General features: G+C 40.4%; 1 protein-coding gene across 2 annotated transcripts in view; it reads right to left on the bottom strand.

Moving 5' to 3' along the window:
* ESRRG (estrogen related receptor gamma) overlaps positions 1-15,622 on the bottom strand; it is a 620,288-nt gene that overhangs the window by 439,638 nt on the left and 165,028 nt on the right. For both annotated transcript variants that reach the window (XM_072140121.1, XM_072140120.1), the window contains exon 3: positions 11,080-11,164. The gene's annotated coding sequence lies outside the window, so the exon portion shown is untranslated. The remainder of the gene's footprint in view (positions 1-11,079; positions 11,165-15,622) is intronic.

The raw sequence follows: 15,622 nt of genomic DNA, 5'->3' as shown, positions 1-15,622 counted from the left end.
AAGGTAGGCAGTGCATGGGCAGAACTTCCTGCACAAGTCCCAGGCAACAGAGGCAGATCTCATCCGGCTGCCAAGATATGACATCACTTCACTTAGCTCTGACCAAACATATGACCCCTCTTGATATTCTGCGCGCACAGCGAGGCACAGATGCCATCCAGACAATATATATTTCACGCAGACGTCTCCGCCATTAACACGTTATTATGTAAATAGTATGGTTGCCATAAAGTTTTATGGCTTTAATTAAAATTTAAGGGGACAGGATGCTCGCTGGAGAAACTGGAAACTTTCACCTACAACCGGGTTCAATCTGTAGATGTGAAATACTGGCACAGACCGTCGGAAAGAGCAGGGGATTAATCAACGATTCTTATCGGCATAGGATCAAGACCCCCCAGAAGAAGCAGAAGACATGACAGTATGATTGCCCATATGACTGTAAAAGCTGCAGTACCAGTTCTGGCCACATACATCTTCATGGCGATGTTCTCCGGACCAGGAGATTTGGTTGAATCCTCTCTGAACAGACAATTATCCACTATACTATTGGTTATCCCCTACGTTAATGGAAGATAATTTAGTACCGCCCCTTTGACTCCTATAGCACAGTCCTTGGCTATGTCCACCAGTCCCATAGTAATAAATAAGACTCTAGTTGTACATGTGACTACAACTGTTTCTAATTTACATAGGGGGTCATTTACTAAGGGCCCGAATCGCGTTTTTCCGACGGGTTATCCAAAAATTTCCGATTTGCGCCGATTTTGCCTGAATTGCCCCAGGATTTTGGCGCACGCGGTCGGATTGTGGCACATCGGCGCTGGCATGCACGCGATGGAAATCGGGGGGTGTGGCCATAAGAAAACCCGACGGATTCGGAAAAAACGCAGCATTTTTTAAAAAAGTGTCGCTTGACACACGCTTACCTGCACCCAGCGTAGGACGGTGAACTTCAGTGCACTCCGGCGAACTTCAGCGCAGCAGCGACACCTGGTGGACATCGGGGGAACTACCTTAGTAAATCGCTGGAAGACCCGAATCCTCCGAAAGTGTGGTCAGGGTTCATATCGTGGAACTGGAACCGAACACTCATTGGTAGCACCCACAATCAGTGCTGGAACGCTGGAGTTATCCTTTAAATAATGCCTCCAAAGCCATAGTCGAAGGATTTTCCAGGGGATCGTTGTTTCCAGTGACGTCATCGGGGGGGGGGGAGCGCGATCATATAGTAGGCGACAGCCCATGCTCCACTTGAATGTAGATTAGAGTTAACACTCACGATTGGCGATCAGTCCAACACTGATGTTACTGGACCTGAACTTCTTTTTGAAGTCCAGGTTGGGTTTCAGATGCAAACATTGGGGCTTATTTACTAAGGGTCTTTCATCAGATTTTCGAAGTTTTCGGGATTTGCGCTGCTGGGACAGGTATTAAACTGGGGATTGTGTTGCACAAGATCAGATTGTGACACAGCGGCACTGGCCGAAATCAGGGGGCGTGCCGTCGGACGATCCGACGGATTCCGACGGCACGCGGAATCAATTTGTGTCGCAAGACAATGCACTTACATGCACCAGGAAGACGAAGGTGAACTTCAACGGACCTGAGCGGGGAAGCGACACATGCCGGATATCGGGCGCACCATCTTAGTGAATCGCGGCAGATGTGCATTCCGGTCAGACAACGCACTTCCGGGGATCGAGCGGGATTGGGTAAGTAAATGTGCCCCATTGTGTTTCAGGTTCGCTCATCACTAGTCATCAGTATGAAAATCAAAATGCCCATTAAATTGTAAACTCCCACTATAAGGAGATACCAAACAGCAAAAGCACAAACAATATATAAAATAAGAAATAATTCACTTGGGGAAACAAAACCCGGAAGATTAATGGAGTAAAATGTGACAAGTCTCTGCACAAACTGTGGCAAAAGCTTCTCAGCATCTGCCAAATGACTTCATTGTGCATCTTCCTACAGCGAATACAATTGTGTCACGAAAATTATCTAAAAGGACACAAAACAAAATGCATAAAAACATGTAAAAAATGCAGCGCACCGCATAGTAGCATCGGAAAGAGTCTGAGCAGCCCGCAGAACATTTAACGATTCCGCCAAAGATTTTACAAATTTGCACCAACATTTCCTCTGTCATAAATGACACATTTACAGATATAAAGTAACGGGAGAGTTTATACTGTATTTATATGTGAATAAATGTAAAATATATATATAATAAAATATATACTCGAGTATAAGCCGACCCAAGTATAAGCCGAGACCTCTAATTTTACCACAAAAACCTGGTAAAACCTATATTTTTTTCACTCGAGTATAAGCCGAGTTTGGGGTTTCAGCACATTTTTTTTGTGCTGAAAAACTAGGCTTATACTCGAGTATCTATGGTATGTATATATATATATATATATATATATATATATATATATATGTATATGTATTCATATATAGTATGAAAAATATATGTGTTAAAAATGTAAACAGATAAATATGAAAAACAAAATATATATAAATTATATACAAGACATCGAAAAATATTTGCATAGATATAAACATATATAAAATAAAAAATTTGACTAAAACTTAAATACGAAGTAAATGGATGAAATTAATGTGTTAATAATCACATGACTAATCGTTGGACCCGTAGAGAAAAAATATGATTCTCTACACAGGAACCTAAATAGTTATTATAAAAAAAAAAATAAAAAAAAACATCAACATAACAGAAATATAATAAAATAATTCTTGATGCAAAAAAATAAAAAAAAATTCTATAAAAATATGAAACACAGGCGGAAGGGTTTGCAGTTTCTGTGTTTCTCAGCATCGTATCCGTGATCTGTTTACTTCCTAAAATAACACCCATCAGGACGAGTCAAGGTGCTCTTGATAGCCGTGGGACACCGACAGACTGATACCTGCTGCCAGCAGAGAGAGCGCCAGGTCCTGTCCTTGTAACTTCTCTGCAAATCACCACAACAAATGTCTGACGTCTCTACATACAAGACAGGAGCCATGGAAAATCCTGGAGCCGGGAATATTTCCATGGACTAGGATGAGTATGGAAATATATTATATGTAAGAATGTGTCCATGATTAATATTTTGGAAATACTGCATTACATAGATAGATAGATAGATAGATAGATAGATAGATACATAGATAGATAGATACATAGATACATAGATACATAGATAGATAGATAGATAGATAGATAGATAGATAGATAGATAGATAGATAGATAGATAGATAGATAGATAGATATGAGATAGATAGATATGAGATAGATAGATAGATAGATATGAGATACATAGATAGATAGATAGATAGATAGATAGATAGATAGATAGATAGATAGATACATAGATACATAGATACATAGATACATAGATACATAGATAGATAGATAGATAGATAGATAGATAGATAGATAGATAGATAGATAGATATGAGATAGATAGATATGAGATAGATAGATAGATAGATAGATAGATAGATAGATAGATATGAGATAGATAGATAGATAGATAGATATGAGATAGATAGATAGATAGATATGAGATAGATAGATAGATAGATAGATAGATAGATAGATATGAGATAGATAGATAGATAGATATGAGATAGATAGATAGAAAGATAGATAGATAGATATGAGATAGATAGATAGATAGATAGATATGAGATAGATAGATAGATAGATAGATATGAGATAGATATGAGATAGATAGATAGATAGATAGATATGAGATGGATAGATAGATATGAGATGGATAGATATGAGATGGATAGATATGAGATAGATAGATAGACAGATAGATAGATAGATATGAGATAGATAGACAGATAGATAGATAGATATGAGATAGATAGATAGATAGATAGATATGAGATAGATAGATAGATAGATATGAGATAGATAGATAGATAGATAGATAGATATGAGATAGATAGATAGATAGATAGATAGATATGCAACACCCCTGCCAACATATAGGCAAGGGAGTGCTTGAGAATAAGGCCCTCTACTTGTAGGACCCCTCTAGGGGAGTCTGATCAACTCACCTTTAGGGTAATGCAGTCAATTAAGGTAATTAGCAGCTGTAGATACTGCCTGTGCTGCAAGGGTTAAGTTTACTAAAGTTATTGTCCAATTGTATTGCTTCATGTGAACTGGAGTGTGATTGGAGAGTGAGCCACCACCTGGCCAGGGTTTAACAAAACCCCTGGACAGGAAGGGGCAAGTGCTCTTAGGCCTGAGCCTTGCTTCTGAGGACATGCTCTTACCACCTGAGCAGCTCTTAGGCCCCAGCTCTCCTAGAGAGCACGTCTTCCAGAACACACACTGAGAGAAGGAGACAGTGTCTGTGCACCTCTAACTCAGACACACAGCTAATCCCAGGACAAGGGCTGTAGCTTCCATATCTGGACACAGCTCCATCCCAGCCTGCATCTACTACCAGGCTGGTGAATCTACTCCTGAGGACCACTCTCCATGACCACTCCAGTAATCCTGAATCTGTTCTGAGATCGTTTCGGCCCATTTCCTGCAGTTGCTCCAATAAAGAACCATGAGTTATTTTGCACAATATTGCCTCTGTCTGATCCCTGGATACGGCTGTAACACCAAGGGCTCCCCATCCATTACCCAGGGACACATACTACGGACACTAAGGGGTTGCCCCAGGGAGATTCAGTACATCATCCTCTCCCTCCATATTTCTTGCACACACCACCTGCTGGAGACCTGCCAGGCTGTAGGACAGCCCTCCAGTCCCCATACCAAGCACCGTGACCACAGCGTGCCTAGGACGCAACCGCCAGCCACTCCGGTATTCCGGGCCCCGGCTGCCTCCAGGCCCCAAGAAACGGCTAGGCCCCGGTGGGGGATGTTGCAGATAGATAGATAGATTGATTGATTGATTGATTGATTGATTGATACAAAATTACTGTAGATAGATATCTTTCCTTATATCTGGATCTAGGGACTGGTGATCAATTTAAAATATGAGGGTTTTCTGAGACTATGGAAAGTAAGAGGCCGCTCCTTAGCATCCATGCTGCTGTACGTTGTATGGTGGCTGTGCTTGGTATTGCATTTCTACTTGAATAGGACAGAGCTGCCAACAGGCTCCATGATGTACAATTTTTTTTAAGCCTATAAAATCCCTTTAAATCTTGGAAGACCCTTTAAATCCCATGCTGCTTTTCACTCTTCTATATGGGAACATCCAGACAATGTTCATTACAATGTAATAGGCTAGCATCACCCCTATATACATGTATAGTATATGCCCTTTGAGTACGAGAGGGCAGGTAAGTGGCCGCAGGTGTCTATAGCTAAGTGTCAGAAGGATAGCAGTGGTGGTAGCAGTTAAGTGGTCGCAGGTAAGTGGCAGCAGGCAAGTGGCAGCAGGTAAGTGGCTGTAGGCAAGTGGCAGCAGGTAAGTGGCTGTAGGCAAGTGGCAGCAGGTAAGTGGCAGTAGGCAAGTGGTCGTGGATAAGTGGCAGTAGGGAAGTGGTGGCATGTAAGTGGCAGCAGGTAACTGGCAGTAGGTAAGTGTCAATGGGTGTGTATCAGCAGGTAAGTGTCAGCAGTGTGTGATTGCAGCGCTCAGGAGGATCACCGGGGGGCGCCTGTGCTATCTGTCCGCCAGGGCCCTTAATCATCGTTAGTAGCTAAAATCATCTGTAACGACTAATCCAAAAAGAAGATTATATTTATTCGGCACAGACGCGCAATTCGTTAAAATCAACAAAGCCTTTTCATTAGCCCCCCGCTGATGTCCTCATAACAGCCACTTCTGGGGTCTCAGAGCACAGAGCGACACATATGTACCGTATGATTGCCGGGGGCCGGGGATACACTGGATACGTCTATACTAGATACAATGTAGCGGAATTATCCAGAAGATACAACGTATTCATCCACTAAGAAGAAAGGAAATCTACAGATACACAACAGCATGGACACAGTATATAGAGAATGATAGAGAAGAGGAGATAGATAAATAGATAGATAGATAGATAGATAGATAGATAGATAGATAGATAGATAGATAGATATGAGATAGATATGAGATAGATAGATAGATAGATAGATAGGAGATAGATAGATAGATAGATAGATAGATAGATATGAGATAGATAGATATGAGATAGATATATAGATAGATAGATAGATAGATAGATAGATAGGAGATAGATAGATAGGAGATAGATAGATAGATAGATAGATAGATAGATATGAGATAGATAGATAGATATGAGATAGATAGATAGATAGATAGATAGATAGATAGATAGATATGAGATAGATAGATAGATAGATAGATAGATAGATAGATAGATATGAGATAGATAGATATGAGATAGATAGATAGATAGATAGATAGATAGATAGAAATGAGATAGATATGAGATAGATAGATAGATATGAGATAGATAGATATGAGATAGATAGATAGATATAAGATAGATAGAAATGAGATAGATAGATATGAGATAGATAGATATGAGATAGATAGATAGATAGATAGATAGATAGATATGAGATAGATAGATAGATATGAGATAGATAGATAGATAGATATGAGATAGATAGATAGATAGATAGATAGATAGATAGATAGATAGGAGATGTGTGTTATATATTAGTATATATTATTGCAGTGTATATTATTATACACCTTCTCTATGTGTGTTGTGTCCAGGGACAGGTATATATATGTATACGGTGTACGGGAGGCTGCAGCTCTCTATACAAGGTGTTGGCATATACTTCCTACACTCATTAATCACATCTCGCCTCTTTATACAAGAGCCATTAACACCAGACCACAGCGTCTCCCTCCTTGCCCGCAAGTTATTGCCTGTTGGGTATTATATTAATTGCTAAATAATTAGAAAAAGTATGTTTGCCCTTATTACCGAGAACTCATTTAATTTTGTTCTTCCACCTGGGAGGAACAATTTCGGTTTTAATGATTCACAGATAAGGATTTAAGAAAAAAACAGATGGGGGTATCCACACAGATCAGGCGGATGGGTCTAATAGATTCCCACATCACGCGCCCGCTGCCTCCTAATGACAGGCCGGAAAATGATATCCACCAGGAGGAAGGATAACAATGGAGGCCGGACATATACCAGCGACTACTACAGAGGAAGCCAGTACAACAGGAGCACCTACAGTACCTACCCGATGTAATACAACTCCCTAGAAATAGCATCATCCATCTATTTATCCATTTATATATATATCCACCTATCTATCTCATATCTATCTATCTATCTATCTATCTCCTATCTATCACATATCTATCTATCTATCTATCTCATATCTATCTCATATCTATCTATCTATCTATCTATCTCATATCTATCTCATATCTATCTATCTATCTATCTATCTATCTATCTATCTATCTATCTATCTATCTATCTATCTCCTATCTATCTATCTAATATCTATCACATATCTATCTATCTATCTCATATCTATCTCATATCTATCTATCTATCTATCTATCTATCTATCTCATATCTATCTCATATCTATCTATCTATCTATCTATCTATCTAATATCTATCTCATATCTATCTATCTATCTCATATCTATCTATCTATCTCATATCTATCTCATATCTATCTATCTCATATCTATCTATCTATCTATCTCATATCTATCTATCTATCTATCTATCTATCTATCTATCTATCTATCTATCTCATATCTATCTATCTATCTATCTATCTCATATCTATCTATCTATCTCATATCTATCTATCTCATATCTATCTATCTCATATCTATCTCATATCTATCTCCTATCTATCTATCTATCTCATATCTATCTATCTCATATCTATCTATCTATCTATCTCATATCTATCTATCTCCTATCTATCTATCTCATATCTATCTATCTATCTATCTATCTATCTATCTCCTATCTATCTATCTATCTCATATCTATCTATCTATCTCATATCTATCTCATATCTATCTATCTATCTATCTATCTATCTATCTATCTATCTATCTATCTATCTCATATCATCTATCTCATATCTATCTATCTCATATCTATCTCATATCTATCTCCTATCTATCTATCTATCTATCTCATATCTATCTATCTCATATCTATCTATCTATCTCATATCTATCTATCTCCTATCTATCTATCTATCTCATATCTATCTATCTATCTCATATCTATCTCATATCTATCTATCTATCTATCTATCTATCTCATATCTATCTATCTATCTCATATCTATCTATCTCATATCTATCTATCTCATATCTATCTCATATCTATCTCCTATCTATCTATCTATCTCATATCTATCTATCTCATATCTATCTATCTATCTCATATCTATCTATCTCCTATCTATCTATCTATCTCATATCTATCTATCTATCTATCTATCTATCTATCTATCTATCTCCTATCTATCTATCTATCTCATATCTATCTATCTATCTACCTCATATCTATCTATCTATCTATCTATCTATCTATCTATCTATCTATCTCCTATCTATCTATCTATCTCATATCTATCTCATATCTATCTACCTCATCTATACATTGGTGCACATTTATCATGGCTTCGCGCCAAGAATTTTACCTCTGTCCCCTTTTACACCAAATGGGCCTGGAGAGGTGTGAGGCGGGTGTGGCCAGCACAGGTGGGCACCTGACATTCCTGCCCCTTCCGGCGCAGTCTAGGACGCAATTCTTCGCCATGCTGGACCGGCTGTAGAGGGACCATACCGGCGCATTGCCGGAAGGGGCTTCTGATAGAACCGGCAGCTTCATGTGCTGGTAATTGTGCCCCATATGTAGATACCAGTATAGTGCACATACATAATACCGCGTGTACATCAATCATACAGTGGATACTGCTGTTATATAGCACCAATAACTAACACTCCCATACAGTGCACATAGATATTACCGCTATACTGTACACAGTAACATCACACGGAGCAGCCAGAGGTCCTAGAACCTGTCCTGTAAGCCAATCCCCTCCGTTGTATCAGTGCGGGGTCATGGCCGCCGCCTGCTACACCGGATAATAACATGGCGCCTGCAGGGAAATCCGTACACGCGGCTCCTCCGATGTCTAATCATAACGCGGTCTACAGGGAGAACCCGGTCACATCTGATATACACGTTATCAGCTCCACTCGCCATAATTAAAAATATTGTTGCCATGGCGATTACCAAGGTTCTAAAGACCTGCAAATAAATGACACTCAGCAAATTAGTAACATGTCCCCATCACTGAGGAGGGGACCCAGGAACGCACATACAACGCAGGAACATAGCACCGGATCCGGTGGTCTACAGGGTAACCATAATGTCATACTCTCACTGTATATAGTAACTTATACGTATAGACCCCGGTGGTCTCCTGTACTGATCCGGAGTTACATCCAGAGCTGCACTCACTATTAAATGAGTCTGTACATCATCAGCTTCTCACATTCGATGAGAACATTGATCCCATCAGAGCCTTCGGACCACCGTCATGTATAGGTGTAACATGAAAATGGTAGGCCTAAACCCAAAACCTGTACCAGTTCTCCTAACTTTTATGTATCATTTTTGGAATGCCTAGTGGAAGTGACACATAAGGGTCTCAGGTCTTGGTGAAACCCCAACCTCTACATCTCATGTAACTTCACGATGACCCTCCACCAATCAAAACTTCTGTCTCTTTGACCTGGACCAACTTGACCAAATTACAATATATACTCGAGTATAAGCCTAGTTTTTCAGCACAAAAAAATATGCTGAACTTCCAAACTCGGCTTATACTCGAGTAAAAAAATATATAGGTTTTACCAGGTTTTGGGGGTAAAATTAGGGGCCTCGGCTTATACTTGGATCGGCTTATACTCGAGTATATACTTTAATAAATCTTCCCATTTTGTTACTATGTACATATACTGGTACTATGTGCTCTGTATATACAGCTATTTACTCTCTAGACAAGCCGGACCGTATTAATAGATTTTCTGAGCATTCGGGGCCATTCTAAAGACTCAACGTCACTTGTGAAAATCTCCCATTGACGGCAAAGGGGATTTATGCTGGAAGCAGTCGGATTGGCATTAAAGGAGCATATAGAAAAAGCCTCGTAATGTGATTACTGCATCTGTTCCAGTATTTTGTGGCACAAAGGGCTGTAAGAGACTTATTTTCAGGTTAAACAAGTTGTTCGAGGAAAGCGAACATGTGAAAAGTAATAGGACAGACTAAAGCAAGATGTATTATTTTAGTATTGTATAGATATCCACCTTAGGGTCTGAGGCCAAGAGCTGACCGAGGACTAAGATACCGAAATGGGCTCAGAGTGGTTGTCTCTTCCCTTCTCTCGCTCCACCATACAAACTGTATTACCAGATAGATCAACCAGTTAAGGAAAATATAATGATCTATCCAGAGGTATCAAGGGGTATCTTCCAAATTGTTTGCATTAGGGATACATATCGGCCTCGCTTTCATAGGCCACACTTCTAAATTTTGGGTTGGAAAACATAACATCTCACCATGACGGAATTGGAAATATGGGCTCCCGTAACAAAGTTATGCCTTGCGCCCATCTAATGCCAAATTTCACTACGCGATATGGAGCTGCCCAGCAGTGTTTTCCTCCTGCCCTTGCCCTAATTTCTTCCCTTCTGGCCAGGACTTGAGATTTTAGGACCATGGAAAGAAACAGGACCGTGAGGAGAAGAGCAGGAGACCCATGAGCGTTGGGCATCACTGGGACACACCAAGGGACAAGAGCAGTTGGGGCTGAATCCTGCTTCTACCTTGATCCTCAAAATAACAGCCGATATGGTTACACCAACATTTCCATCAATGTTTGGGGCGCCCCTGGTCCACAATGTTGTGTAGGAGGCTTTATGGGTAAATATTTCCTTGAACCTGACTCCTTTCAGATAAAGCTATGATGGAGCATCAGTTGTCAGGAGGCTATTGCTATTTGCTTTTCCAAACCAAAGAAGCACAAAAATGTTGAGACTCACCACGCAGGGAACTTGATAGAAGAGGCACAATGAGAAATAGTTTGGGAAGACTTAAGATCGATTCAAATTTCCGCATAAGCAATATCTGTAAAATAATAATAAAAAAAATTATTATTAAAAATTTCTTAAACCAACACAAATATTGACATTGGATAGGTTGGTCCTCTTCCTGTGACCACCCCCCGACCTGCCGCGTTGGCTGCAGCTGCACACCAGATGTGTGGAGAATCCAGGTTGAATATTGACATTGTACCAGAATGAGAATGAGTGAAAATCAATAGTTCCATTCGGTAAATTTTGGGAATGCACCGTCCCCTTATCAGGTCCAATAGAGTTATTCAGTCTGGGGACTGAGAACAAGTTGTCTTTTTGATAAACTGTATCTCCTTCCTAGGTTGGGTGCTCGCTGTTCATGGTGGGGTGGTCAGAGTAGTCCTAGGGGTCCGATCCAATTTATACACAAGCAGATATTTTTATAAGCCATCCACCCAAATTTTTATGTGAATTCTCTCACACTAACCAAAGGGGGAAACATTTTAGGTTCTCTGCGGGTCTCTTTGTGCTGAATAAAAATAAAAGGTTTCCACCCCCTTGTCTAGAATGAGTGAATTCATACATTGCCCTACAAGGACATATCTTTTGAATGGGTGAAATTTTTTTTAAAAGTAACGTGTGACGCTACCTACCAATTATAGAGGGCCCATTGTTCAAAGTATTGTCTGGTCTCAATGAAAAACACTAAGGTAGAGGGAAAAGAGAAAGATCAAACATACTTACCTTGCCCTAGCAGTGTGACCCCATTACTGCCTTGTCACTAGTGCAGTAGTGTTGGACATCCCACGACAACTGCCCCCAAACAGAAGACTCGGCAGTCACAGGAGCAAAAACCGTAAGGTCCAATGAGACATCACCATTCTTGTTCCTGTGACCCTTAGAGCTAGCGATTGGTCACATTTATCAGGGGTCACCTGAAACTTCCACTCGAGCAAGGAGCACAAACAGGCCAAGCCATTGGAGTCTTCTAAGGTTTGCTTAGAATGTTGTCTCAACAAATTTTTTGGAAGATTAGATTCAAGTCCAAATTAAATTAGTCCGAACCGATTTTGCTCCAGTTGTCCAGGACATTGGTGTATAACTCCCCCTCTAGTAAAACTAAAAAAACACAGATTTCTTTTATAAGAAGCCTCTATCTCGATTAATTTTTAGGAATTTTTAAAGAATTTTGAAACTCATCTATCCCCCGACCCTAATGAAAGAATACTCCAAAGTGAATTATAAAAGATTGAGGTTCGATTGGTACCAAATCCATGGATCATATACACTCACCGGCCACTTTATTAGGTACACCTATCCAACTGCTCGTTAACACTTAATTTCTAATCAGCCAATCACATGGCGGCAACTCAGTGCATTTAGGCATGTAGACAAGGTCAAGACAATCTCCTGCAGTTCTCCCGAGCATCAGTATGGGGAAGAAAGGTGAGTTGAGGCCTTTGAACGTGGCATGGTTGTTGGTGCCAGAAGGGCTGGTCTGAGTATTTCAGAAACTGCTGATCTACTGGGATTTTCACGCACAACCATCTCTAGGGTTTACAGAGAATGGCCTGAAAAAGAAAAAACATCCAGTGAGCGGCAGTTCTGTGGGCGGAAATGCCTTGTTGATGCCAGAGGTCAGAGGAGAATGGGCAGACTGGTTAGAGCTGATAGAAAGGCAACAGTGACTCAAATCGCCACCCGTTACAACCAAGGAAGGCAGAAGAGCATCTCTGAACGCACAGTACGTCCAACTTTGAGGCAGATGGGCTACAGCAGCAGAAGACCACACCGGGTGCCACTCCTTTCAGCTAAGAACAGGAAACTGAGGCTACAATTTGCACAAGCTCATAGAAATTGGACAGTAGAAGATTGGAAAAACGTTGCCTTGTCTGATGAGTCTCGATTTCTGCTGCGACATTCGGATTGTAGGGTCAGAATTTGGCGTCAACAACATGAAAGCATGGATCCATCCTGCCTTGTATCAGCGGATCAGGCTGGTGGTGGTGGTGTCATGGTGTCTTTGGGCCCCTTGGTACAACGCCACAGCCTACCTGAGTATTGTTGCTGACCATGTCCATCCCTTTATGAGCACAATGTACCCTGTAACATCTGATGGCTACTTTCAGCAGGATAATGCGCCATGTCATAAAGCTGGAATCATCTCAGACTGGTTTCTTGAACATGACAATGAGGTCACTGGACACAAATGGCCTCCACAGTCACCAGATCTCAATCCAATAGAGCATCTTTGGGATGTGGTGGAACGGGAGATTCGCATCATGGATGTGCAGCCGACAAATCTGCGGCAACTGTGTGATGCCATCATGTCAATATGGACCAAAATCTCTGAGGAGCTTCCAGCACCTTGTTGTATCTATGTCACGAAGAATTGAGGCAGTTCTGAAGGCAAAAGGGGGTCCAACCCGTTACTAGCATGGTGTACCTAATAAAGTGGCCGGTGAGTGTATATATATATATATATATATATATATATATACTGTATATACTCGAGTATAAGCCGACCCAAGTATAAGCCGAGGCCCCTAATTTTAGCACAAAAACCTGGTAAAACCTATATTTTTACTGGAGTATAAGCCGAGTTTGGGTTTTCAGCACATTTTTTTCGTGCTGAAAAACTAGGCTTATACTCGAGTATATATGGTATATATATTTTATTTTGTTATTTCCCCTAAAGGTTTAAATTTTACCCTGAAAAAAAAATAAAAATTCACGGCTTGTAACAATCATGTCCCTCATTATAATAATGTTTCAAGACTGAAGAAACCTTATAGTCTTCTCAGCCCATCCAGCGTTGGACGTTTCTGGCCAGGCTCCACTTTTCGGCAGAAGATTCCAAGATCCCATTGATTATCTAATTATTTTCTGAATGACAGGCTCCGTGCACTCGCTGTGTGCGAGGCTCAGCCACAGCTTCTGCGAGGAGCAGCTCACAATCTCCTCCTCCTTCTTGCCCTGTGCGACAGATGATATCTGTTTTCTCCTGTGAGTTCGAATTTAAGAGCCACTGAAGCTCGGAAACTGTATATTCTGGCTCAAATGAGCTGAAAATTGCATTCAATTTGAATTTCAAAACTATGAGGGGAGGAAAAAAAAAAATCTGCTTAGGAAGTGTAACTCCTTCCTGACGCTTCTATGGACAGGCGGAGGTGTCATGTATATGGACTGAAGAACACGGAACCAAAATGACCCGTCCGAAAGAGTTGCCCTTCAAAAATAATTGCCATGTATTCGGTTCTGTTCGGACAGGCATCAGAGCATTTACACATTCCATCAAATCAATTTTCTTTGACTAGAAGTCTTTTTGGTCTTTAGATGCAAAAGAACAGCTTTAAACAATATAAAATTAACAATAAATAAAACCTGATGAAAATAAAGTATCATCGGAGCCTAACGATATATCTGCACCTAGATTTTTTCGGCAACAAAAGAATTCCAAAATCTACCTCTGATTAGATTCCATGAGTCTTGTCGTAGATGCCAATATATTCCGAATGGAGTGTGCACCGATTGTGATAAAAATATACGGCATGCCAGTCAAATCCATGTTCGAATGTAGATTTTAATGCAGAATTTTTGGCTGAAAATCCGATATTCATACTGGGATATTTATCCAAACTTCTATGCCAGTTTTTTTTGGTGTACAAGCCCTGAAATTCCTGGTACAACGACAATAATTTGCAATTATTTCCCCTATTTCACTTAGCAAAAAAAGGGGCTATAAGGGGGAGTGGCCAGTTACTGCGTGGGCTGGTGTAAGACATTCCAGGAGGTGGAGCCTCCTGATATATCCGATGCACAGGAGGGGCGGAGCGAACTTCATACATATGATAAACAACCCCCAATGTTTCTGTAAGTAATCCTATTAAGTATTACAAAAACATGTTGACCTGTTGCCACAACATGGACATCTATGGCTGACATAGGACCCATTAAAGGGGTTGTGCCATCATAGATACTCCTTAGGATAGAGGGAAAATTTTTATGGCTTGGTGTCTGACCACTAGGTATCATAAAAAGAGGGACTTGAAGTGATTCACGTTCTTTAGTGCATGCCCACCATGCACAACATTCACATCTATAAGTCTTCCGCCCTGGCTAAGTGCCTGGAAATCTGACCACCTGGACCACTAGCAATTCATCCATATTCTGTGAATGTTTTTGAATTAATTTTTTTACTTCTGTGCAAAATAACCAAACCCTACCGGCCTGCAAAAATACTGATAAATACTGATTCATTTACTCCCAGTGGAAGCCAAAAGGGGCCTTGGCCGATCAAGGACATGAAAGGCTCTAATTGCTACCAGGTCTGAAAAAAAGTAAATTTAATCTTGGAGGGTTGATCGGGCATGGCCGACGCTAGAACCTTCTTGGGATATTCACTGCATCATTTGTGAAAGTGAGGCCTCCATTTTTGAAGAACATTGGAAGGTAAACCATTTATTGAGGGACATTAAGGGTTTTCCTAACATTGTAAGAGATGTGATGG

The sequence above is a fragment of the Engystomops pustulosus genome, chromosome 3, assembly GCF_040894005.1.
Source record: "Engystomops pustulosus chromosome 3, aEngPut4.maternal, whole genome shotgun sequence".
NCBI lineage: Eukaryota > Metazoa > Chordata > Amphibia > Anura > Leptodactylidae > Engystomops > Engystomops pustulosus.
This window is presented reverse-complemented; position numbering and strand designations above follow the sequence as displayed.